The following is a 26,652-nucleotide window of genomic DNA, read 5'->3' on the forward strand; positions in this document are numbered from 1 at the left end:
TTGAGTGGTTTTTGACAGGAACAGAAAAAGGCACCTCACTCATACCAAGGTGACTCCCTCTCTCCTAACACCAAATTTCAGGCCTTTGCTCCAAAGCAAGGAGGCACTAGAGCTTCTCAGCAAAAAGTTGTAAGAATTTTTAACAATTGACAAAACTGTGTCTTTTTCCCTAATCTTGTTCTTGGAAACCGCTGAACCATTTCTTGGAGCTTAGGCCCTCTGCATGCCACTGCCTGCTCCCCCCCCCCCCCCAAAAAAAAATCCACCCTGAGGCAGACATCTTGTATGAAAGATTTCAGACCAAATAGTTAAAGTTTGTCAAAGTTATCAGCAACTGAAAAAAGGGTTTTATAAGGGGAATCATCAGACATCCTCAACAGTAATAGGCAGAACTGCTAACACCATCTATAAAACACCCCCTCCCCAAAGGGGAAAATTAATGAGTAACTGTTCCTTGTGTGCGTAACTCAAGTGTTTGTGCAGTACTCTGGTGGTCTAAAGAGACAGAAGTTTCTTCCACATTCTTCTGTTGTGTTCAGGGGTCTCCGAGGTTCTCCTACATGCAGTAAATCTGGCCTTCAACCCTGTAATAGCCCAAAGACCTATAGAAACCTTAGGGAGATTGCTGGAGGCTTAGGGTATGTCTACACAGCAAAGAAAAACCTGCAGCTGGCCCAAGTCAGCTGACTTGGCCTCGTGAGACTCAGGCTGAAGAGCTGTTTCATTGCCGTGTAGCGCTCCAGACTTGGGCTGGAGCCTGATCTCTGGGACCCTCCCATCCCACAGGATCCTAAAATGAGGCTCCAGCCCAAGCCCAGAAGTCTACACAGCAATGAAACAATCCCGCAGTCTGAGCCAGCTGGTATGGGCCAGCCACAGGTTTTTATTTGCCAAGTAGACATTCCCTTAGTTGTCTTGTGCTCTATGTCTGTGCTTTTAGGCCCTTGCTGCTCTACCCTGGATCACTATGCTCCTGAGGGAATTCTGCACCCAAAAAAAAATTCTGCACACTTTATTTGTTAATAAATAAATGTGGAGGCTCCAGCATAGCAGTGAGGAGCACAGGCCACTGGCTGCATGAAGGTGGGAGATCATCCTGCAGCCCTCCCCCGCCCCGTCCCCAGACATGGACATGGTGGTGAGACGGCATTCAACCCTGACACAGTGCAAGGGCCAGGCCTGCCCAGAAACACCACAGGGCCCTGCCCCTCCATGCCAGGTACACCAAGATACTAAGCAAAAGTGACGGTGTTTTGCACTTGTGCCTAGCCCTGACCCCTGATCCAGGTGTAGGGCAAGCAGGCTCAGCCTGGCAGGATCCCAATGTGAAGGGGCTTGTTGTGTCATGAGAGAGTTCTGTGTGGGGCAATCTGGATGAGAGTCCGGGGGATCTGGATGCACAGGGGCTTATTGGTGGGTTTCTCTGCAGGGGGGTCCAGGTGAAGGTGGTTGGGACCTGGCAGGAGTTTTTTAGGTGTGGGGAGATTAGCAGTGGTCTGGGTGCAGCTGGTTGGAGCTCAGTAGAGTGGGGTGGGAGCTCATAAGGGTGATCCAGATGTAGGGTGGGGTAGAATTCATTGGGGTGGAGGGTCAAGTGCAGGGAGCTCAGTGGGGGCTGGTCTGTGTGCAGGGGTGGGAGTCTGGATACAGGGGGTGTGGTTCAGTGGAGTGGGGGTTCAGGTGTGAGGGGACTTAGTGGAGGGTGAGACTTATCAGGGGTGTCTGGATGCATGGGGGTTGGGCAGATGGGAAAGCAGCTCCCTGTACAGTGACCCCTGCTTCTGTGGCTGAGGAGTGGTGGGGGCAGGAAGTGGGGGAGGCACACTGTAGAGCTTTCTGCAGCCAGGGAGGTTTCTGGGCATGGGGATGGGTCTGACCTGGCCTTGGCTGCTCCTTGAAGGGAAAGATGAAGTTCCCATTGGCCCCCACCCACAGTCCAGTCAGTACTAGCAGCGAAGCCCGGCACAGGTTAGGAGCCACTGCCTGTGGCATCCCCAGCTTTGCCCCCACCCCCCACAGTGATTTGTCTCTCTGCTGGATGCTCCAGGCACCCAAAACAACATGCCTGCACTGCTGAGGAGAGGCGCATGATTGCTCTTGCAGCTTCCCTTTGCTTACCCCATATTTTCTGCAGAGGAAGCAAAGAAATCTGCAGGGTACATGAATTCTGTGCATGTGCTGTGGTGCAGAATTCCTCCAGGAGTATCACTATCAGCATAGCTCCTAGCCACATCAACAGGGCATTCCCCTGCTAGCAGATGTCCTTTGCCCTGCCCCCTTTCAAGTGAAGAAACCCCCAGAGTGCAAAGAGCTTCCTCATTGCTTATTATTAACTGCTGAGCAAGCAGAGGTCCCACAGGATTTGGGAGAGTGGATGCTCTTTCCTTTCCCCATGTTCACTGTGACATTTCTCTTCATACATTCCCTAGACTGGAGAAGAGTCTGAGGTCTGGTAAGTTATAGAAGAGAAGCAGAGTTATGGAAATGGCATTATGGAAGTGTTTGATACCCCCCAACTTGCATATGTACAGTACAGGCCAGGTACAGATTTACAGGCAGAGAAATTCCTCCACTTGCAAATTTAGGGCTCTGACTTGCTCCACTTTGCTGGAACATTAATTCAGTATGAACTCTGAGGGAAGAATGTCACCTGCTTAAACACCACTTAGTATCTGTTAAGTCTGTCAAGGTAGTCACAGCCATCACAAGCTAGAACAAAGGTGATAGTAATTTTTTTTAGTAGGCCTTGTAATGAGGGCTCTTGTATAACCAATGCCCCATAAAACCAGTTGGAAATTGGGTGCACCTGTATGCACAGTGTATTTTCCCCTTTAAAAAAAGAAGAAACCGAGTCCATGGCAGCTTGGTGGTGGCTATCCTCCCACCCCAGAAGTCTGTACTGGTTGCAACAAAATGTATAAACCTTGTCAAAACAGGTAGTACTAAGCTGCTTATTTTTAAAGTTACTCAAATAGCTCTGCTGATCCAGACAGTTTTTGGCTAGAAGAAATGCTATCTTAAGTAAGAAAGTTTTTAAATGAGTCTGGTTTATTTTATTTGCTCTGTCCTAGGGGGTGCTACTAAAACAAGAGATCTGCTTTTTTGCCTGCCGTGATCTGGACACACATGCTGAGACAGCCTTTACTTTTCAATCTTTTATGGCTACACTAATGCCAAAACTGAATGTTTAAGATGGTAGAATATTCCACTTTGCAAGTGACACAGCCAATTTTGTAATAATCAATTTTTTGCCCAAACCTCTTGAAAAAGCCACATGAGTTTCATCAGGTGCAAACTGAGTCATAAGGAAAAGCATTTACCTGGCAGCACAGCATGAACTAGTTTAATGGTTAGAGAACAAAATACACTCCACACCTTAAAACTTAGGGATGAATCAGGGCTCTGTTTCTCACTATATCTCCTTCTCTCCCCCCCCAAAGAGGTGAGTTCTTAGCGATGGAACCCTTAAGAACAGATGTCCTTTGCAGCACAAGAATTTTAATTCAACAGCATAACCACACAGGAGTAAGTTCATTCAGATACTATGCCTGCTTCTATCATAGCTAGGGTGACCAGATAGCAAGTGTGAAAAATCGGGACAGGGGGTGGGAGGTAATAGGAGCCTATATAAGAAAAAGCCCCAAATATTGGGACTGTCCCTATAAAATCAAGTCATCTGGTCACCCTAATCATGGCAGACCCTCAGAAAGACCCCCGGGATCAGAAAGTTGAGTGCATGTGAGAGACAGAGGGGTAGGATTGTAGCCATCTTCCATCGGAATAGTCTCCCTGTTTTAGTGATTCAAGTGGAAGCTAGCAGAGCTCAAACATTGGGTGGTGATGGCTTGGGAGAGAGCAGGACAGAGTAGCTGGAAAATGCCCTGATTGAGAATATTTCTCCTACAGTCACCATCAGCAGGACTCCTAGGGTGCAGTGAGATCTCAGCGATAGTGGATCAGCCTCCCCCAGTGGCTTTTAAAGTGGTCCCTTAGCTTTTCAGGGTCAGGTGTGTGTCTGTGGGTGGGTGGATGTCACTCCAACATCTTGCTAGGTTCTAAATTAAGTGTATCAAATCAGAAAAGGGACCTGCACGTCATCTCAGTTAAGATCTATTTAACGTGCAGCTGCAATCAAAACAGCTCCCAGCATGTTAGGATTAATGCTGGCCGTAATGTGGAATTTCTGGTTTGTGGGACATTTTGATATTTGTAAAGTGGATTTCAGTTTAATGCAGAATGAATTTTGGGGAAATGCAACCCAAGTGCAGCAGAATATTCAAAGGGGCTGAAACTATTTTTTTGGAATGAAGCTACACAGCAAATGCTTGCTAGGAGCGGAGGGTGATTAGAAGTGGAAGAGTAGATGAGAATAAGGGGAGAGTGGTGAGACTCTGGAAAGGGGGATATGGAGGTGAGCGACAAAGGGACTGGGGGGAAAAAATAGGGGCAGGTGGACCTGTCAAGGCCACATTCCTCCCCTGTGGGAGCCAGAGTACAGAGGCTCCCCCATCTACAGAGGTCTGACTGCCCTTCATGTGAGCTAATTTCTGGAGGGAGCTTGCCTATCTGAAGGTCTGAGCCCCTCTCCCTACACCTCTTTGTGAGCTGGGATTACTACCCTTGGCAAGTGTCAGAGCCCCATGCCTTGCCTCCCATGCGTGGGCCAGGAGCTGGAGGGCCTCTACCCACGTAAGGGTTTCTGACTGCCCCATTTGTTCAATAACTTCATTAATGATCTGGAGGATGGCGTGGATTGCACCCTCAGCAAGTTTGCAGATGACACTAAACTGGGAGGACTGGTAGATACACTGGAGGGTAGGGATAGGCTACAGAGGGACCCAGACAAAGGACTGGGCCAAAAGAAATCTGATGAGGTTCAACAAGGACAAGTGCAGAGTCCTACACTTAGGACGGAAGAATCCCATGCACTGCTACAGACTAGGGACCGAATGGCTAGGCAGCAATTCTGCAGAAAAGGACCTAGGGGTTACAGTGGACGAGAAGCTGTATATGAGTCAACAGTGTACCCTTGTTGCCAAGAAGGCTAACAGCATTTTGGGCTGCATAAGTAGGGGCATTGCCAGCAGATCGAGGGATGTGATCATTCCCCTCGATTCGACATTGGTGAGGCCTCATCTGGAGTACTGTGTCCAGTTTTGGCCCCACACTACAAGAAGGATGTGGAAAAATTGGAAAGCGTCCAGCGGAGGGCAACAAAAATCATTAGGGAGCTGGAGCACATGACTTATGAGAAGAGGCTGACGGAACTGGGATTGTTTAGTCTGTGAGTGAGAAGAATGAGGGGGGATTTGATAGCTGCTTTCAACTCCCTGAAAGGGGGTTCCAAAGAGGATGGATCTAGACTGTTCTCAGTGGTACCAGATGACAGAACAAGGAGTAATGGTTTCAAGTTGCAGTGGGGGAGGTTTAGGTTGGATATTAGGAAAAACTTTTTCACTAGGAGGGTGGTGAAGCACTGGAATGGGTTACCTAGGGAGGTGGTGGAATCTCCTTCTTTTGAAGTTTTCAAGGTCAGGCTTGACAGAGGCCTGGCTGGGATGATTTAGTTGGGGATTGGTCCTGCTTTGAGCAGGGGGGTGGACTAGATGACCTCCTGAGGTCCCTTCCAACCCTGAAATTCTATGATTCTCTGATCTCTGACCCGCTAGGTTCTGAAGCAGCTTGCCTTTCATAGGGTGTCTGAGCCTGTCTCCATGTGAGCTGGGATTTGCGTTTGGGGACGGGAGGTATTGAAGGTAACCATCTGAATTTAAACATCTGAAATCCAGAAATGTGAATATTTAAGATGTCACCCATGTGGGGAAGAAGGGGGGCTGGCCAGAGTGTGTGGGGAAGGGGCTGGTTTGAAGGAGGGGTGGACTGCGTGGGCAGCCTAGCTGAGGCAGGGGCAGGAATCCAGCTAAGGGTGGGTGGTGGACGAGGGACCCAGTTCGGTGCACAGCTCAGGCTATGTAACAAAGATAGCATGCAGTCTTCCAGTAGTCCCATCTGTGACATGGATGCAGCAGCACAGGGCAGGAGACGGCAAAGGAGCAGTTTCCTACAAGTTAGGGTCTTCTACAGTGCCAACCACCAGCTTAAGGGGACAGGAAGAAGAGGGGAGCTGGAAAAGTTGAAGGCGGGGTGGGGTTAGGGTGACCTATGTCCTGTTTTGGCCAGGACAGCCCTTTTTTAAGCTCTGTCCCAGCCATCTCAACTTTTTTGGCAAAAGTGAGCATTTGTCCCATTTGCTCTTGCCAACTTGATCAGTTGACGCAGAAGAATGTGTGAGGGGGCAAGTGGTGATGCCAGCCCCCTGCAAGGGGGAGGCAGAGCTCAGATGGGCGATTCAGGCCAGCCCCGCACGGGGTGTGGGGGGGGAGGACGCGGGTGAGCCCCACTCAGTGTCCCATTTTCCCTTTGGGAAATATGGTCACCCTAGGTGGGCTACATGTTGCAGGAAAAGGTGGGGCAGAAGGTAAAGAAGGAGACACACACCAGTCTTCTCTATTATGCTTAAAGTTACTGTAACAACTATGTAATACAACTGCCAAGGTTGTGGGGCATAGACCATGGATAACATTTCTCCCACCAATCCTGTTAACAGCTATGCATTGCAAATGTTTCAAAGCACAACCATTATCCCCATTCCACTATAATAAAGTGTGCAAGAGAGCAGGGGGTGGGGAAGAACACTGAGGAATCACATACCCGCTAGACTCGGACTATTGCTAGCTTGGCTGCCAGTCTGCTAGGTGACCTTGGGCAAGTCACTTCACTTCTGTGTCTCATTTTCCCCATCTGTAAAATATGGATGCTATAGAGTTTAAGATCTGATAAAAAGCGCTAAAAAAAAAAAGTAGATTTTTTTTTTGGATTAACCACCTACCGCAGCTGCCCATCAGCTGCAAACCTAGGTGAGGACACTTGTCTAAATGAGCATTAGCGCTACCAACAAACATTTCTCTTTTAAAAAAAAAATCTAGGAAGTTAAATGGCAAAACCTTTAACACAGAGTTAAGATTGCTCAGTAACAGCTTGTGGCCTTCCAGAACATCAAGTTCAGCAACACTCATACTTCTGACAATGAGGAACTACAGAGTTAAGGTAGATGCCCGTGCAATATTAACTTTGCCTGCCGGGAGCTGGCTCTAACCATTGGGAGTTAGTCACATGCACTCCAGCTGCAATCACTGTGTTAGGTGCTGCTGTATTGAATGGTGGAGGAACAAGTTGGAGTCGCATTGGAGATCTGGGTCTGATCCCCTATGCGTGTTCTCGAAAGAGGTATTTGTACCTTGAGGTTCCAGCCTGCATCATTTCAGTACATAACTGTTTAGGGCTCCTCGTGCCATGGGTATTGTCAATAGTGAGGGGGGACATGAGAGCAGTCAGGATCCAATCATGGGTAGAGGAAGTACAGGGTTTAGGTGGTATCCTGTGTAAGGGGATTGTAAGAGGGTATGAAGTGGTTGTTAAATTGTACAAGTGTAACCCTTCTGCCAATCAGAGTTGGCAGCAACAAGGGCCGGGTTCAGTATCTAGGGGTTCCATTCCAATAACACAATGCTAAACCGGCTCGAGCCCCCACCCAGTGACCTGGGACAAATATATACCATCCCTGCTGGGCGCCTCCAAGAGGCAATACTTCCCCTCTCATAAGCACATAGTCTGAGTGTAGCAGAAAGCCTTTTAATAACAGAGGGAAACAATGTAGCATTATGTTGGGGAAACACCACCAGCAGGATTCATAACCCATGAGCAAAAAAAAAAAAAAAACCCACCCCAAGCAAATTGGGGCATGTCATTTCCCTTTAGTTCTTGAGTCCAGCAACCCAAAATCACCCAAAGTCCCAAAAGTCCAACGACCCAAAGTCTCTCTCCCTGGTCAGGGCAGCCCCAGAGTTAGAAAGTTTATCTGCAGAGTTTTACCTCTCAACCTGGGTGGCGATGGGGGGGGAAGTGGTTAAGGGGCACCTTACGTGGTCCAAAGCTGATTGCCCTACCTCTCCATGGGGTTCCACTCTGCCAGCCACCCCCATGAGCTGCTCCAGGCATCCGACAAACTGCTCTGCTCCACCAGCCACTCTGCTCTGCTCGCCGTCCTGTAAACTGCAATGCTCTGCTCTGCCAGCCATCCCACAAACGGCTCTGCTCCACCAGCCACTCTGCTCTTTTGTGATTTCTGCCTGTAGTAAGGGAACCTCAGTGCTGGTGCACCATTAGCCCAAAGTGAATTCAGCTCAACAGCCTGTAACCAGACTCCTAATATAATCAAAATTAGCTCTGATATTCCACAGTGGAAAGAGGAGGAAGTGCAATTAGCATGTAAGGCCCTCACCAGGGGAACCATACCACCAAGTATTAATACCTATCCCCAGCCTCTCTCCCCTCACTGGGTTTTGGAACTCATGACCCTTGCCTAGCAAGTGCTGCTTAGTTGATGGTGAGTCCCTCTATCATAACAAAAGGCTGAGTATAGTTCCACTGTCCTTGATTCACATAATCAGGATAACAACAGTTTATTCCTGCCCCAATAACAGAGAAACTGGGGCTCCTACAGCAGCCAAAGTGACCTCTAGGCAGGGTGGATGTGCCTATGCTAATGAGATCAGCCCCTGAAGTTCTTTTCCACAACCCACCATGACTCCTCACTAGATGTCGGGGTAGAGCTCATCCTGACTCTGCTTACACAAGCATAGTATTTTGTCAGGGCTGTAGGCTCCTTGTTTGAGTGTAAGGCAAGTGCAGATAGTGACTGTCCTTTATAATGAAAAGGCAGAGTGAGTATGAATGTTATGGACATCTTTCAAAGAGGGCCGAGTTAAGGTAAACAACAACATCCATGTCATTTTAACTCTGCCCTCTTTGAAAGATGCCCCACTATACCCTGCAGTGGTAGAAGTCATGTGTAATAGGGTGGAACCCATCCCTCACGAGCGGCCCCTGGTTAACAATGTGCATGCCTGTAGTTTTCTCAGCTCATCGTGCCCCATCAGCCGCTGCACTTGTCAGGCAGTCTTTGGTGACTCAGCCCTCCAGTTGAGTCAGACTCTGTCCATGTGTAAAAACTAAACAAAACAAACCCCTTCTGGGGCACACTGTTCAACTAGGCCTATGTCCTGTAGCCCGCTCCGGGCTCAGTCGCTTCACAGTCCAACAGGGCCCATCATGGTACTCCTCCGTTGGCAATGTCTCTGTAGCTTTCCCTGAGCTCAGGCCCAGTTGGTCAGATGAAGGACCAATCTCAGTAACCTAGTTGGCCATCTAATGTGCAAAGGTTCTTGCTCTGGGATGGAGCAGCACCCCCCCAGGGCTTCCTCCCTGGAGACTCTTTGCCTGCCCTTTTGACCTCTAATCCCAGCTCTCCAGCTGGGCCATCTCAGTTCAGCCCCCTTCTTGGGAACAAGTCCACATACAGTCCTTTCCCTGGGTCTGTCTAAACTCCTTTGTCTCAGGTCACTGCCACTTCCCCAATGACTGTTGGGGTGCGGGGAGGGAGAACCCAGGCCTGCCACTACTCTGGGTCCCAGCCCAGGAACCCTCTAAGTAGCAGCCACATCCCTTTAACTAACTGCTTTTCCCTGGGACACTTCACTGTAGCCTGTCTGAATTGAGTCATGGCAGCCCACCAGAAGCTATTCCCTCATTTCCCTAGTCCCTGCCAGCAACTACCTGCCTTAGCCCCTACAGCCAGCCAGGAGCACCTCTTGCTTCCTCAGTCCCTGCAAGCAGACTGAACTCATTTTGTCTGTCCCTGCAGACCCTTTTATATGAATCTGCTGGGCCCTCATTGGCTGCTTCCCTGAAGTCTCTCTGATGGGCTGCATCCCTGCAATCACTCTGGCCCATTTGGAGGGCCACTCCACTACACATTTCCGGGGATGGGTGTGACAGGACCCTGAAGCCCGAGCAAGGGACCTCTGGGCCTAGTCTAGCCCATTACATAGTGATTAAATCTCTGTCTGATAATTCCTCAATTCCCAAGAGCTGTATGCATGAACTGGGGGTCAAATGCTAGGATTTTATTGTAACTCCCACTGGTTTCAGGATCAGAATCAAGGAGAATTCCCTAACAGCTGTTATAGGAGACTGACTGCTCCTGTCAGGTGATAGCAGTCATCCTAGGACCACATTTCCTAGGCTGCTGCCTTCAATGTCTATCATGATAATTTTACCCCTGACAGATGCACAGTATACAAGATGGCCTGAGGAGGAGGGGAGGGGAATGATAATGTTCCCCAGGTACTAAGAACTAGGGCTCACTGCTACTGGACTGTAGATGAATTATCCCCAAATGTCTTTTTGGGGGAGGGGGAAGGTGAAGGAATGTCAAGTTCTGGTTCAAACATTCCTGAATAACCAAAGTCTGGCCAGACAGCTTGATACCACTATTGTTCCAGTGAGTGCTATTCAGCAACAAGTGCCTCCAACACCTTCTACCCAAGATGTGCCTCGTGATGCTCTGCATCACGAATATCCAGACAACCAGAAAAATGTGATCAAACATGGGTGGGTAGCACACTGATGCTACTGACTTAGCTCTCAAGATCATACTTTTCCATCCACAGAACAGTTAGCAATGTAAACCTTTTCACAGCAGAAAATGATGTGTCCCCACATTTAAATAGAACTATACCAAAGGTAATTCAGTCCTCATATCCATTCAATCCTTGAACATGCTTTTGAGGACAAACACTTTTGTATCAAGATAAGAGCACTTGTTCACTACTCTACGCCCAGTTCTTCTATTAACTCGTGTCACAGACTGCTGACCAGTATCAGATGGTGTTAGCTTTTGATCACTATAGATCTGAGCTGGTTTCGAACTGGCCACATAGAAGCAAAATACTCCGCTTGAGGAAAAAGGAGCACAGGATTGGTGATTGGATACAATGTTCCTCCTCAGGTTCAGGGGTATGGGGTGGATAAAAAAAAATGCCCCATTTTAACTTGAAATGCTCAGCTATAGCAGACACAGGGCACTCTGACATCTTCAGCTTTAATAATTACAGGTTCCCTCTCATAAAAATTCTAGCCATTGCCTAGCATGAGATCTTATTGTCTCACCCCCTTAGGAAATACAAGCCTGAAAGAAAGTACATCACTGATATTGATCCTTAGTTTTGATGAGTCATATTTCAAACTGAAAAAAAAAAAAAAGATTGTGATTGAATCATCACTCAGAGTAATACGGTCAAATTATAAAGAAGACATGACATTTCTACTGTCAGGACATGTCATTCTCACTTTGCTGGTTGTGCTTTATGACTGAATCCTGTCCCTATGAATGATAGATGTGCTCCCAAACCTGTCAGACTTGTGTGAAGTCGTCTGGCAATTTAAACAGCTGTTTAATGAGTCCTTCCTGGCAGAACTAGCCTGTTTATTGTCTCTGGTACTCTTGTTGGTAAATTATCCTGTATAGCAAGCATTGTGTATCTTCCTGTATGGAATCAGTAACATCAAGATGAAGTGGGAGAGAGAGACTTCAGTCACCAAAAGGGATTTATTACATCTCCCATCGACATAATAAAACCACCTCCACAAGCGGCGGTAGCAATGTCAGCGGGAGAAGTTCTCCCGCTGACATAGTGCTATGCACACTGCCACTTATGCCGGGGAAATTTATGGCTCTCAGGAGTGTGTTTTTCCCCAATCCTGAGTGACGTATATTGGCAAAACTTAAATGGTACTATAGTGTAGACATGGCCTCAGAGCACAGGCTTCTGTAACGGAGAACTAACTACAGAACTGTGGGTCAATTCAGCATCCCTGCACTCCAGTTGGTGGAGGCAATTTCATTTCAGGGTATTTAGGGTTGCATTATTGTCATTTAACATTTCTGTGTGGGGAATTTCCATATGCCTTGCCCCTTGTGGAGTTATTTACCTCTGTGGAAAGTGGAATGATGCTTTACACCCAATTCAGCAGCATTTTAACATCTTTCATAAGTGTTAATGAATCCACAAGGTTCCAGGCAGTGGGGGAAGAAAAAAAGAAATCATATCGGGCCTAATATACATATATATCCTACTACTAATACATTACATTCAACTTCATTAACTGAAGGGCATTTCTTCTGAGCTGTGTAATTCAGAGATTAATCTACACCTTTGAAATCTGTGCTATTCAATCAGCCTGCTAACTCTTTCTAGTCATCTTTATAAATAGCATTTGTCTTTGTATTGTCATTCAAACATGATTGGCCAGGCAGAGAGATTACAGACCTTGATTTTGCATCTCAATGAACAAGTGACTTATTCTCATCAAGAGTGTTCAGTGAAATAACTTTGATATATCAAAATTCTGTTCTGCCCAGCATCCCTTTAAACTCTGGTAGCGATAGCATTTTGACTATTGTTAAGTAAACAGTTCGAGCAGAAATCCAAGCCTGCCCAAACAGGCTACAGCATAATTTTGCAGAGTGAATCCAAGTGTTGCAGACACAGATTGGCAGTAGACGAACTACCTTTGGGATTTGGTCCTCCAAGGTGACATTTTGCATCACGAAGAAGTTATGCCATGCTTCAGAGTGGCCAGTCAATATCAGAAGACCACCAATAAGAGAAGGAGAAGAGATGTTTCTCAGATCTCTGGGAGCACATTCCCAAAGAGAGAGGAGCCCATTTGGTTTCTTATCGTTGCAGTAAAATAATCTGAAATCCAGGGACTCATCCCTATGTTATAGTAACAGAGGAATGGCCCCATTGGCAATCAGCTGGCCAAGAAAAACCTTGCACTAGATGAGCTTATCTCTAGAGTGGGAGAATGACAAAGAAGGGAGTATGTCATGAGCAGAGAAATGGATAAACATCCACAGTCTGGGACCTATCAAATTTTCAAAAAGAAAAAAAAAAAGATATCTTAATGCACCTCCTGTGGGCATACAGCTCAAGGAATTGCAGAATTTGATTCCACCCAAATCCATGCTCAGACAAATATTTATAACTTTTAACACAACTGGAAAACCCCACCTCTCATGGCCTTTTAATAAAAAGCTTCTTCCTAGCTGGTCATGATCTGGATCTGTTCTCTGTTAAAGCTACTGACTAAGGGAGAGGAAAAAAGTCTTATACGTTATGTTTGAAAGTACAAACACAGCTGGAGGCAGTCTCCAAGCTGCCATCATGCTTTATTCTCACTCCTTTCTGAGGCTAAAATACATGACTCCAAATGGCATTCCAGCAAGGAACAGAAGCAATGGAGCAGGCACATCTTGCTTGCCTCTTGGAAATAGAAGGTTAGAATCCATATAAAAGCAACATGGGAAATGAGGGTAAAAGCAATGGGCCAGTTCACCTAGTCACTCTTGAACCTACTTACCATTGTGGCCCACATATGCATTTCTCTCTGGGTTGTGTGCGCTGAATCCACACACAATATATAATGTGTATACACACACACACACACACACACACACACACACACACTACCTGTATGGCCCCTGAAGATGGCACATGGGCCTCAGCTCTGTGCTGATTGGGCTGCAAGAGGCCTAGGGGCTGAGGGTTGAGAACCACTGCTCTTGAATCTTCAAGGGTGGAGGGAAAATTCAGAGGCCAGCTGGTTGTCACTCTGAAGGACAAAGCCACTGTGACACTCCTCCAGCGGAGGACTGCATAACAAAAGGTAGAATCCCAGAGCCTGTTTGAGGACTGCTCAGCAGAATCTTCTTTGAGGTCTGGGAACCTACAAGAGTTTTGCTTTCGTAACAAAATAGGTCTAGCTACAGCAATTTTGCACACTTCCATTTACTTTTCAGTTTTTGCAGTACCATGGTAGAAGTGCCTTCACTTCCAAACCCGAGGATCTTTGATCTCAGGGCCTATCAAGGAGGGAGGAAGGGTCAGAGGTGCATGCACTTTGTCCTCTCTGCACCAAGATGGTAAGCAAAGTAATTTCTTCTGTTTTTAAAACACACAATTTGGATAGAAGGTAAACAAGATGGTAGAGCTCAATGGTAGAACATCTGGTGGTGCTGTGTGGACAGCAGGTCAGTTTGCTACAATTATTTTATTAATCACGTTCACGTCTGAAACGTGAGTACTAAATCCTACTGAAGGAGAAAGTGTGTGACTTCTAATACACCAAACCATAGATCAATTGTCAGTTTGTTCACTGAGCAACCAAGGTGGCATGAAAAGTAATCAGTCAGATATGTAAAACAGCAAATCATTCACATGCAGGTGCAGCAATGCTTGGTACTGACTGAAAAGCTGAATCCTCTGTAGTAAAAGCTTTATTTGTTTGGGTTTCTTCTACCTCTGCTGAAAGGCTTTCTTAAATAAGCAAGTAGATTTTTCTTAATGTGTTGGCATAAAGATGTGTAATTTCCCTGTCAGTGAAAGCTTCCAGCTTTAAACAGAGACGGTGACTCTGAGCCCCCTCGAACAAGTTGACCTACACATGGAATCTGCCAAAGCAGATGTTCAGATGTCTCAGAGGCTCCATCATTAAATTAATACGAAATGGGTTAACTCCTTAAGATGAGGCGACCAGTTTACTTCCAGGCAGTGCAACCCAGGCTTTAAGTCTCTCACTGGTAGAAATTATTACTCGCTCTCCAACAAGAAATAGGAACACAGTAGTGTCAGATACCCATAACCCCTGCAAGGGATCTAAAGCTGGCTGATGCTGGCTACAAAGGGAGGGGATGGTAGATCCCTGTTCACTGCACCTCCAAACAGAGCTTCCATTTTAGGAGAGAGCTGTCCACCTGCACTATTTCCCAGGGGAGAGGGGAGAAGTGGACAGCCACCTGAGGGGAGCACAGGAATGTATTTATATATGTGTGTGTGTGTGTGTGTGTGTACGCGCACACACACACACACACACACACACACACACACACACACACACACACCCTGTTTCCTTGGCCTTTGGTATCAGAGAATCTGATTTTAAAAAATATAGCTCCCCAATCTTTTTAGTAGGTAGAGTTGGCAGTTGCTCTTAGTGAAGAAGAATAGAGCAAATGCTTCAAGTTCTTTTTGTGCAAGGGCAACACTTGTTTTAAAGATTGGTAATTTACCTAGTTCTCTTATGCAGAGGATTGGAGTCAAGTTGCAGGAGGAGAGAGAAAGGTGATCCCATTTCTTATGGAAAATTTACCAGTTTTTCATTCTACTGCAGTGCAGATGTTGTTTGTAGACAGACACTTAAAGAATGCTCCAGCTTGTCAAAGAACAGTCATCTTCCCCTTCCTCACATCTTACAATACAACATGCAAATAAGTCATGCTGATGATGCATAGAAAAGAGTTCTAGTTTATATCAAAGGAATTTTTCAAAGTTAATGCATATCAAAAAGACATCTGAAGTATCCGAGTCACACAAAAAAAATCTATTTTTAAATAAAATATATCTACATATTATATAGAGGATCTCTCAGCTATGGCCTGCATATCCCTCAACTGTAATTCATTGCTACAAGGTCTTTCACTCATTTTAGATTTAAGTTTCAGTGTCTCACACAATCGTAGCATTAGCTCAATTTTTACTGGGTCTCCAACAGACATTAGCTCATCCATCTGGTCTCCCCAAGTTTTTATTGGACCAGCTTCCATTGGTGAAAGAGACAAGCTTTGGAGCTGACACAGAGCTTTTCAATTCAGACCTGTGTATGCTCAAAAGCTTGTCTCTTTCACCAACAGAAGTCTTCACCCACCTTCTCTCTCTACTCTCCTGGGACCAACATGGCTACTGTACTGCAAACAGACAGATACATTGATTTGAAGTGAAGGTCGTAAAAAAAAAAAGTTTAAAAACATTTCTTGTAGTTTATAGTTTCTCTAGGCACATGCACATTAGTAAGACCAAAAATACGCCCCACATAAGATGTATAATACACTAAGAGAGAACTCAAAGTTCCCAGCAAAGAAACTACAGCCTTCCTCATCAGACTTCTGCTTAATATATACAGAGATCTTATAGCATGCCTATTAGAAAGGAATTAATTTCACATTTCAAGATTCCTCCTAGGCTATGTACATGTGGACCCAATGGAAGAGTCCTAGAAGGCTACCTTCTTTGACAAAAGGTACACTTCAGAAGCTAATCAGGACAGCAGGTTGAAAGTGTACTTTTTAATATTTCAGATAGTGTTAGGACACTCACCTAACAGCTATACTATTTTGAAGAGCCTAATGACTGCCGTTCCTTTTCTTAAAGGATTCAGTATGTCACCAGTGTTCATGAAGAGATCCGATTAGCTTCAGGGATATTCCATTCTTCACTATACTTCAAAGCTGAGAGATACTGAAGACTAAGCATTAGTTCATCTGTTTCTTCAACAATCCCTTTTGTAAATAGATGTGTCTCATTTCTTGCAGTTTGAAGCTAGAGAAATGTCTTCAGGCTTGTCACCAGATTTATTTTCCTTCAGATGTCACTAAAAGCTTGTATTAACTGAGTGAACTGATCCTTCAGACAGCAAAATGTTTACCCTCTCCTACAGGAAGTTGTCTATGTGCTCATGGTGAATAATTCAAAGTTTGGAGTTTTGTACACATTTGCATTTAGCCTGCTTTAGTTTTATAAATAATTACACTTTGGATCAACTGTGTTGCAAGCACACAGAGGGTCTCTAACACTGACCTGATTTAAAATATCCTACTAGACAAGGACTTAGAGTTCATCTCATTAAAGAATTCCCTTTCAAATTCTCAGGACAGGTCTACACTACAGGGCTAAGTCGACCTAAGTTACGCAACTCCATGAATAACATAGCTGGAGTCGACGTACCTTAGGTCGACTTATTGCGGTGTCTACATCGCATTGGGTCAACGGGAGAAAAATCTCCCATTGATTTACCTTATGCTTCTTGTTCCAGTGGAGTACTGGAGTCGACTGAGAGCAATTGGCGGTCGATTTAGCGGGTCTTCACTAGATTGACCCCCGGTGGATCAATCACCATGCATCAATCTCCTGGTAAGTGGAGACGAGCCCTCAGACAGGAAATTCATTTTCCATTACTTCATTAGAGATTGGATTATAAGTATTTTGGGCCTTGAGTCTGCAAACACTTATGCAAAACTTTACTGACACGAGTAGTCACATTGATTTCATTGGGATTATTCAGATTTGGAAGTTTAAGGACATACTTCCGAATCTGCACAATTGGTGCCTTTATTCTTTAATCTCTGCCTCCAATTTTATCAGCTGCATACCGTATTGAATATTAAATACACCAGTAATGGCAGTAGTTTAACCAGTCTCTGGTTATTTGCCAAGGTACAGCCTACATAGGTGAGGTTTTTCGTAGGAGTGGGTGGGTGAGATTCTGTGGCCTGCGCTGTGCAGGAGGTCAGACTAGATGATCAGAATGGTCCCTTCTGACCTTAGTATCTATGAATCTATGAATCCCCACCTTAAAGGTTAAAAAATATGAAGGGTAGTTTTCTATACATCGGGTTACATTCATTATTGTTCCCTGAAGTTTGGAAATGCCACCGGAATGCTACTTTTTTTTCCCCTTTCTGTAAACCCTTGGGGTTTAGAGAGCATGGCCCCTTTAAATCTTTTTCCTATTGGGGAGAGGGAGCAGTGAGAGAAAGGAGGGAAACTTGGGGGTGTGGCTCTGGAGCTCTGGAGGGAAGGGCTGCAGCTGGGAGGCCCTGGACAAAGTGAGGGAGAGAGAACCTGCCTGAAGTCTGGGAAGCAGAGGGCGGCCGATCGGGGACACCCAGGATGGGAGGCACAAGGAGCACTGTGCCAGGGAGGAATTGCCCGAGAAGGACAGGCCAGAGCTGGACCCAGTATCTCTGCTGACCAGAGCTGCATGGGGCTCGGAGTACTGTGGTTTGGGACTCTGCACTGGGAATAAGGAGGGAGGCTGCTAGTTAGTTAAGTGGGGAGGTGGTCGCTCTGTGTGGCTTTGCAGAGAGCGGCAGAAGGGGGCACCGGAGGGGCTGTTGGGGAAAGTTCACTGGCACTGAAGATGACCAGGAACACCCAAGACTCAGCACTGGACCGGAACTTTGCTCAGGACTCCTGAACTCTGTGTGCAGACACATTGCTCAGTGTTCTGCTCTTTCAGACTGTGCTACCACGGGGCCCATGGGACCTTGGTTTGGATACAACCCGGTTCTACTGCTCCCCCTACATTTCTCCTTGTTCTTTTTCTTCTCTCATCCCTCTGTAAATAAATATCTTGCTTTGTTATATCCATTGTATTTTCCTGTGGGTGGGTGTGTTCACTCTGGGGGGTTTAGAACAGGTGCCCCTGGGGTGGAAGGAATTTTTCCTGCTGCATTCCTGTGCGTGCCTTCTCTTGGCCAGAGCTGCCTGCAGAGCAGACTCCATATTGGCCACGAGGGTGCTAAAGTAACATTTCTTTAAAAAACAAAAAACAAAAAAACCCAAACAAACCACACACAAAGCTAAGTTGTTCTCCCCCAGCATTATTTCTGAAGGGGAAGAAAAGCCACATCTTAAATGCATCTGATGAAGTGAGCTGTAGCTCACGAAAGCTTATGCTCTAATAAATTTGTTAGTCTCTAAGGTGCCACAAGGACTCCTTTTCTTTTTACATCTTAAATAGTAATTTTTAAAAGCACCATTGACAGATCCATTATCAGTCTTAAAGCTTCAGAGGAAATATAATGAAATATGTAGTATTTTTGGGACAAACTAGGACCAGCCTGATTGGGGAGAGTATGCAAGGAACCTTCTTCAGTCCCCCATGCAAGAAGGGCCTAGCACAATCACACTCCCTGTTCTCGGGAAAGTGGAAGGACTGTTCCGCCTCCCCACTCTCCCGTAAAGAAGACAGATCCTTGTGTAACCCCCAAGGAGATTTCATAGATTCCTGGGACACTGTCTGCTGGCAGCTCGGGAGAGGTGCACTGTCCCTGGTAGGGAGGGGGAGCCAAGGCAGATTTGGAGTCCACCCAGCAACCAATAGGGAGTGAGAAGCCCTCCCAGGGAGAAGCGGTTTTGTAGTCAGTCTGGAGCCAGCTAGGAAAAGGGCAGGACTGGCTGTGTGGGGAGCTGGTGAGTCCTAGGCCTGCATGCACGGTTCCCCCTGAGAACAGGCCTCTAGGGACCTGACAGCCGATCCCTCAGCTGGGTTTTTTCCTTCCCCATTGATGATTCCCAATTTGTAGAGTTTGCTGGGAAACTTCCTAGCCAGGCTGAGTTTGCCCTCCAGCTCCCTAGGGGAGACCAGTCACCACATGGTCAGCTCTGCTCTGTCTGCTAGTTCAGGGAAGCTGCCTGCTGAGTGTGTGACTGGAGGCTGGGCTAGGAGGCTACCGTTTGGATGTTAGTGTAGTTGTGTGCGACCTACACCTTGAGCCCTGCATCCCTTTGCGGTGAGGGGAAATCCTGGGACCGACGCAGCCTGATTCCTGCCTGAGGAGGATCCCTGCCAGCAGAGAGCAGCCCCTCTGCAGTGACTGAGGAATCCAAAGTCGTCTTCGAACCTGAGGATCATTCATGGAGTTTGTGAGTGCACCTTCGTTTAGTTAGTCAGGGAATTTGTTCTGGGGACCCCCTACTCCCTGAGCTGTGTCCTCAAGCCAGGGAGTAAGGGTTTGAGGATTTTATAACCTGCAGCATATTACACCTGTGGATGGATTTACCACCTTCTCCCACTTGTGAGTCCTTTGGGCTGTACTGAACCCAGTCAGCCACGCTGCTAAACCACTGCAGAGAAGAATTTTGTGGTTATAGGTCATCAAGGGCCCCAGCAAAGTATACATACCAAAAGGACACTAATTTTACATTTGCTATATCAAGTCACGGGTATTTGCAGTGGGGGCACTGGTGACCCTAAAAATGGTGTTTTACCCTGTTATATTGTATTTGTCTCCTGTTTAATATAATTATTGTGTTTGTGTTATTTCTTGGAAGTCTCCAACTATCTGGCAAGTAAGGGGGATTACTCTGTAGTTAAAATTTTCCTCCCAAGCTTCCCTGGTGACCCTGCCAGGAAGGAGCGAGGAGGGTGGAGGCACCACCAAATAATTTCATAGGAAAAAAAAGAAAAAAGATACACCCCGCTGAGTGGGCAGCAGGATCCAAAAGAACCCAGACGTGTCCATCAAAACCTGTAAGTGGATTGGCATTAAAGACGGTAACCAGGTGGAGACGGGGCGCTACAGTTGCCTCCTTAAATACTGCATGAGTCGATCTATCTCTAGTGCACAGCTCTGCCTAAGTGACACGATCTTGGCCCTTTCTAACTAAGCTCGCTGCCACAAGGACAGATTGCAGGGCACCTCAGTGTTCGGATTACTTTTCTCCCCCAAAGCCATATGTAGTAAATTATAACCAAGTCCTCAAGGGTACAGGTACATAGCAAAAAAGCATGCAGCGGCAAGTCTCAGAGCCCAGGTCAACTGACCCAGGCTTGTGCGAATGGGGCTAAAAATAGCAGTGTAGATGTTTGGGCTTAGACCAGAGGTAAGGCTCTGAGGTCCTCCCCTTCTCCAGCTTTCAGAGCCCAGGCTCTAGCCCGAGCCCCAGTATCTACACTGTTATTTTTAGCTCACAGTACCAGCCTGAGTCAGTTGACCTACGTGCTGAAACTTGCTACCATGATGGGTTTTTTTTTTTTTTTTTTTTTTGCTATGTAAACATACTCCAACAATCCACCACCAGACAGTCCTGATGTCTCTGACCACACTCAGGCTCTCGGCATCTCTCACCACACGCGTATTGCTCCGCCATATCTCACCACTCCTCACTTCCAGATTTCAGCCCTCTCTGACCACATCTCCCTCTGCTGCTCTGAGCTTTCAACCCTTTCTAGCCTTCTCTGGCCACAGCTCTCTGGCTCAGGAAGATCAGCAAGCCAGCCCCTCCACTGCCTTCCTGACAATGCCTCCCTCTTTCCACCTTTTTGCTCTCTGTAGCTTTCCCCAAGTCTTCCTACAGTCTCTGGACTCCCAGGTAGCTCTCATCTGGCTTTTCCTCACTGAACCAAGCAGTTCTGATTCACCAGGTTTCTCTCACCTCTAAGGTCCAGGTGCCCTCTTTTAAGATAAACTCATGAGTCATGTGTGTACTAGCCCTGCTCCCCCTGAGCAATATCACTCTGTTAATGAATCATTAACAGTTCAAGAAAGTTGCCTTCACCTGAACAAGGTTAATCAGAGTTAGACATTTACCAGATTTTTCCTATAGAAATGTTCATTGTACCTTTATTCCATTACCTTACTCCTCCTAGATGCAGTTGAAGAATAATAGGAACCACAAGCAGAGTTTCACTACCTCAAAGATTCCAAGAGAAATAACATAGGGACCAAGGAATCAATAACAGTGAGAAATCTTATCACAGTTAAGGACATGTGGAAACCTGAAAAATTCGGAGAGGTAAAACATTGGCTGGACTCAGCATCATAGATCAGCAGACTCTGCTGAGACCTAGAGATAATAATGCCAAATGGAAGGAGTTTTGTTTTGTTTTTTAAAATGGAGCAGAGTGAAGAACAAAGTGAATTGAAGACCAATTTAAAACAGCCATAAGGGAAGAGTGGTACCAGACAAGTGTATGCTGATTTATGAAGAACCTAGAGAGCTAATCAATCTTTTCTGGCTTTAGATCCATGTGGCACTGTCCTGGAGAAATAGTGGGCGGCATTAGAAATACTACACTGTATTTATCTTTTATAAAAAACAGGATTTGTAGAATTCCCTTGAGAAATCTCCCAAATACCCCACCAGATAGAATGTGGTGTCAGTGGTAATTTTAATGATGCTTAATATATCATTGTCCACATTTTACAGATTGGGAAATTGGGGCACAGAAAGGTGCTGTGACTTGCCCAAGGTCACCCAGCAGGCCAGTGACAGAGTCCTGAATAGATTCTAGGTTTCCTGAGTCCCAGTCCAGGCTCTACTCACTAAACCACATTTCTTCTTGATGTTTAATGTAGCTGATGCTTTATAATGGGACAATCTAAGGTAAAGGTCAGGGAAAAAAAAAAAGAAGACAGCCAGGGTTTCTCTCTCCATGCTACAATTGTGTCCAGTCAATGAATCTAAAAGCCTCACTAATTACAATGTAAGCTCTTAGGAAGAATCCACATGTGTTACTGTACAAAAGTGGCTTATTACTCACAAAAGGCTTAGTAATCCCCTGTACAAAGCAATGGACATCATGGAACAGAAGGGCTTTGTTTACAGAGGGAAAAAAAAGTGTTGTGAATTCATGCCTTGCAGCCACTGTCAGTCACTCTCACATTTTAAACACTATTTTCTTCTGCATATGTGTAATATTTAAGACAGTCACCATGATTTGCATAATTTCTCCTTTTCTATTTGATACAAGTGCTTTTAACATTTTACCTTAAGTCAGTGGTTCTCAACCTTTCCAGTCTATTGTATCCCTTTCAGGAGGCTGATTTGTCTTGCATACCCCAAGTTTCATCTCATTTAAAAACTACTTACTTACAAAATCAGACATAAAAACAAAGTGTCACAGCCCACTATTACTGAAAAATTGCTTACTTTCTCATTTTTACCATACAATTATAAAATAAATCGCAGTCCCCAGGTTGAGAAACACTGATGTAGTATATAGAGCAGTATAAAGGAGTCATTGTATGAAATTTTAGTTTGTACTGACTTTGCTAGTACTTTTCATGTAGCTTGTTGTAAAACTAGGCAAATATCTAGATAAGTTGACATATCCCCTGGAAGGCCGCTGCATACCCTCAGAAATACATATACCCGTGGTTAAGAACCACTGACTTAATAATAGTCATCTCTAGTCATAATTATCTGCATTTATTTGGCTTTTCATCTACAGTTCTCAAAGCAGTATACAAAGATGGGAAACTTAAACATGTGAGGTAAATCCAAGTAAGCCAGGAGCAGAGTGGAGAAGAGTAACTAGACCTCCTTTCTTGCATTCACATCTTCCGCTAGACCACACTGCTTCCCAGATAAGGGGCTTGATTTTCTGTGCATTGCACTAGGCAAATGAAGACTTTTTCACATACACTAATTGATACATATTTGCATTTATTGTGCATGCACACACAGATAGGCATCCATCTAACCATACCCACGTGAATCAGAATTTATATGCTCACATCAGTACACACTTCGATTACTGAATAATCAGGTCTCACGTGGTTAAGAGCTCAATGATTTTTGTCAGTGGAAAGAGTATGTTGAGTGCTTTTAAATGCATATTATATATATATAGCCAAAGAGTCAGTGAGTTGGATAGAGAGAGAGGCAGGTAGAACAATCCCAAAAGTTTATGCTGAGTAGACAGCTGCTACTGCGTGATACAACTTTGAAAACCCGTTCTGGGCAGGGTGGGCTAAATCCAAAGCGCTTCAGCCCTGGGGTGGGGGAATGTAGCCTGAGCCTTGTCACTTTGGGCTGAAGTTCTTCGGCTTTCATTCTGTGCAGTGGGGCATGAGCTTCAGCTTCATACCTGGGCAATGGGGATTGGCCTTTGGCCTTGGGCCCCAGAAAGTCTAACACCAGCCCTGGTGACCCCATTAAAATGGGGTTGTGACCCACTTTGGGGTCCCAAGCCACAGTTTGAGAACTGCTGCTCTACTCTGACCCCATGCTTCCTCCCTGGGCCACTTCCTACCTTGGCCTGTCTTTAGGCCTTTCCCACAGCTCTTCCAGGGCTCACGGTGTACCTGTGAGGCTCTCTAGGTCCACTGCATCAGCTATCTAGTGCTTTCTGCCACTCATTTGGTTCTGCTGCAGTAGCATTTTCTCTACTATTTTCGCTGATCACTCCCTGACCTTGATGCCCTCTCCACCAGAGCAAAGAAACCTGAGTGAACTCAGTTTCTCCCAGCTTTCCACCACAACTACCATGGGCTCCTTGCTACAGGCCAACATTCCCTCAGGAAGGATTTGCCAGGCAGCCACCCTTCCCATGGCCAACAGGCAAGACACTAGAAAGGAACTTAAACAATAGTCCTTGTTCAGACCTACCTTCTCTCAGGGAGTCTCCGTCTAGCAGAATCCAACTGAGCTACCAAGCTCTAGCCAGGCTTCTCTCACTGAGCAAGAGCCAAAGATCTGCTCTACTTCTCCCTACTGACCCAGCTTCAACCCTTTTAGCTCCTTACTTCAGGTTTGACACCTACTGCAGATGTAGCTGGGTGGGGCTGATTGAGCCCACAGATTGTTATTAATCCCTTTTTGCCCAGTGTGGGGTTTGTACACCCCATCACACATGGTTTACATGTTGCAGAATTGGGGCTGTTAGCCAATATCATATATTTCCAGAATGGTTTAAAGTCATGCTAACTTGTAGAACTGTGAACTGTACTCCCATAATGCTTTGTATTCATGCTAAGTTTCTTGTGGAAATTTACTAGGATTTAAACAATTGTAACATCTGTTTCTTCTGTATGTGTAGAATCAGTCAGAAACAAGATGTATGTTCTGTTGAGTATTGCCAAATATGAGCAGTGTGCTAAGTACTGTGGGAATGGATGCTTGGGATAAATGGTACAAATGGCTTTGTGCTGGATAAGAAGTAATATGCAAGGTCTGTAGTAATACAGTGGAATCTTCTATCTGTTGTGAACAAGGGAAATATAAATATGAGCAGAACTGAGCTCAGTTTGGAAAAGAGTGAAGATTTAACTGCTGCAAGCCTGTTCTCCAGATTGGTAAAGTACAAACCTCTCTGTTTGTGTTGATTTATTTATGTTTAATAAACTGGTAAGATATCTAGTAACTCGATCTAATCAATAAATGCAGTGTATTCTCAGTAGGGCCTAAAAACAGATGGACAAAGGGGAGAACATAAATAAAGCGGCCAAGGTGGTAATTCACCACATCCCAGTAGTGCAATAGATAAATGCATCAGCTGGATAGTGCTTGTACACTGATAACAGTGTTTGACACTTGGGTGATCGTAATTGGCTTTGTTATTTCCTGGATACAAAATTTTAATTAGAACATGCATAAGGATTTACAGGATAGGGTCCTAATGGGAGAGACAAGTATAAATCTCTACATATTAATATGAGACTGCAGCCCTACAGTTTTGAAATCTCTCCATCTTATTGACTAAGATGCTGGGTTTAAGAAAAAGCTATTGTTACAACAAGACCCTGGTTTTCTAAGCTCACTGTGCATTTCTGAGGGGATGGGAAAAAGTTAATATGTGAGGCCTAGTACCTCTTCAATGCATAACACTCATTACTATTACATACTGTGACAAAGTTCCTCCTCTGCCTTGGTGGGTCCTGTGCTTATTGGCGGATTTGCTCGCCTCAGAGATTCACGGCAGCCCTCAGTTTGGCCACTTTTGCTACTGGCTCAAACCTGCCGTTCACTCAGCTAACCGCATCACTGGCCAGCATGGGGAAAAGGAGGAGAACAATCCCTGCAGTCTCTGCTGACCCACCTAGTGGGTCGGGGGATAGGCCAGGGACCTTCCCCTCTGGTTGGACCCACAGTCCAAGTCACCTCCTCTTGTCTCAAATAGGGAGTTGAGGGGGATGGGGGGAACTCCGGGTTCCAGCCCAGGGCCCTGTGGATTGCAGCTGTCTACAGTGTTTCTTGGAACAGCTGTGCGACAGCTACAACTCCCTGGGCTACTTCCCCATAGCCTCCTCCCAACACCTTCTTTATCCTCCCCTCAGGACCTTCCTGCTGATGTCTGGTAACGCTTGTACTTCGCAGTCCTCCAGCAGTATGCCTGCTCACCCTCAGCTTCTTACGCCTCTTGCTCCCAGCTCCTCACATGCTCCTTACTAACTGAAGTGAGGTCCTTGTTAAACTAGGTACCCTGATTAGCCTGCCTGTCCTAATTGATTCTAGTAGCTTCTTAATTGGCTCCAGGTGTCCTAATTAGCCTCTCTGCCTTAATTGGTTTCAGCAACTTCCTGATTGTTCTGGACCAGCCCATTATCTTACTCAGGGAAAAGGGACCTGCTTAATCTGGGTCTAATATATTTACCTTCTATCACTCTCCTGTAGCTCCCTGGTGCGTACTTCAGGAGGTGAGGGCCGCTTTGCCGCCTGCTGCTTGGGTTTATCTCGACCGGGTCCTAAGGGAGGGCGTGCCCCGCCCACCCTCCATGCCAGGCCCTCTGGACCTTTTCATCGGGCCTCTGCTCTGTGACCCGACCCCCCCCCCCGCCCCTTCACTGTGAGCCGGCTAAACGAGCTGCAGCCGGTCCGTTTCCAGACTGCGCCAAGGAAACATCTATACACGCTTGTGCTCCACACACTTCACATCCTCACCCTCGCGTCCCGCCCTGACACAAAGTGGCGGAACCTCCTGCCACCCCTAGAGGGTGAGGAGCCCCGGTGGACCAGCCTCTATTCCACCTTGGTCCCGAGACCCGCCGTGGATACCAGTTGGCGGCTCCTTCATGGGGCTGTGAGCACAGGCATGTACTTGGCGCGGTTCACCCCAATCCCGGACACCTGTCCCTTTTGTGGCGTGAGGGAAACCCTGGCGCACGTCTACCTAGAGTGCGCCAGGCTGCAGCCCCTATTCCGGCTCCTCATGAATATTTTGTTAAGATTTTGGTTGCACTTTTCCCCTCACCTTCTTATCTGTGCACTCCCTGTCCATGGCCCCACCAAGTCACGGGACCTCCTGGTCAGCCTCCTCCTGGCCCTGGCTAAAGTGGCCATCTATAAAAGCAGGGTGAGGAGGTTGGCCAATGGAGTCTCCTGTGGGGCCTATTTCCGATCCTCC

The sequence above is a fragment of the Dermochelys coriacea genome, chromosome 2 (assembly GCF_009764565.3).
Source record: "Dermochelys coriacea isolate rDerCor1 chromosome 2, rDerCor1.pri.v4, whole genome shotgun sequence".
Classification (NCBI taxonomy): domain Eukaryota; kingdom Metazoa; phylum Chordata; order Testudines; family Dermochelyidae; genus Dermochelys; species Dermochelys coriacea.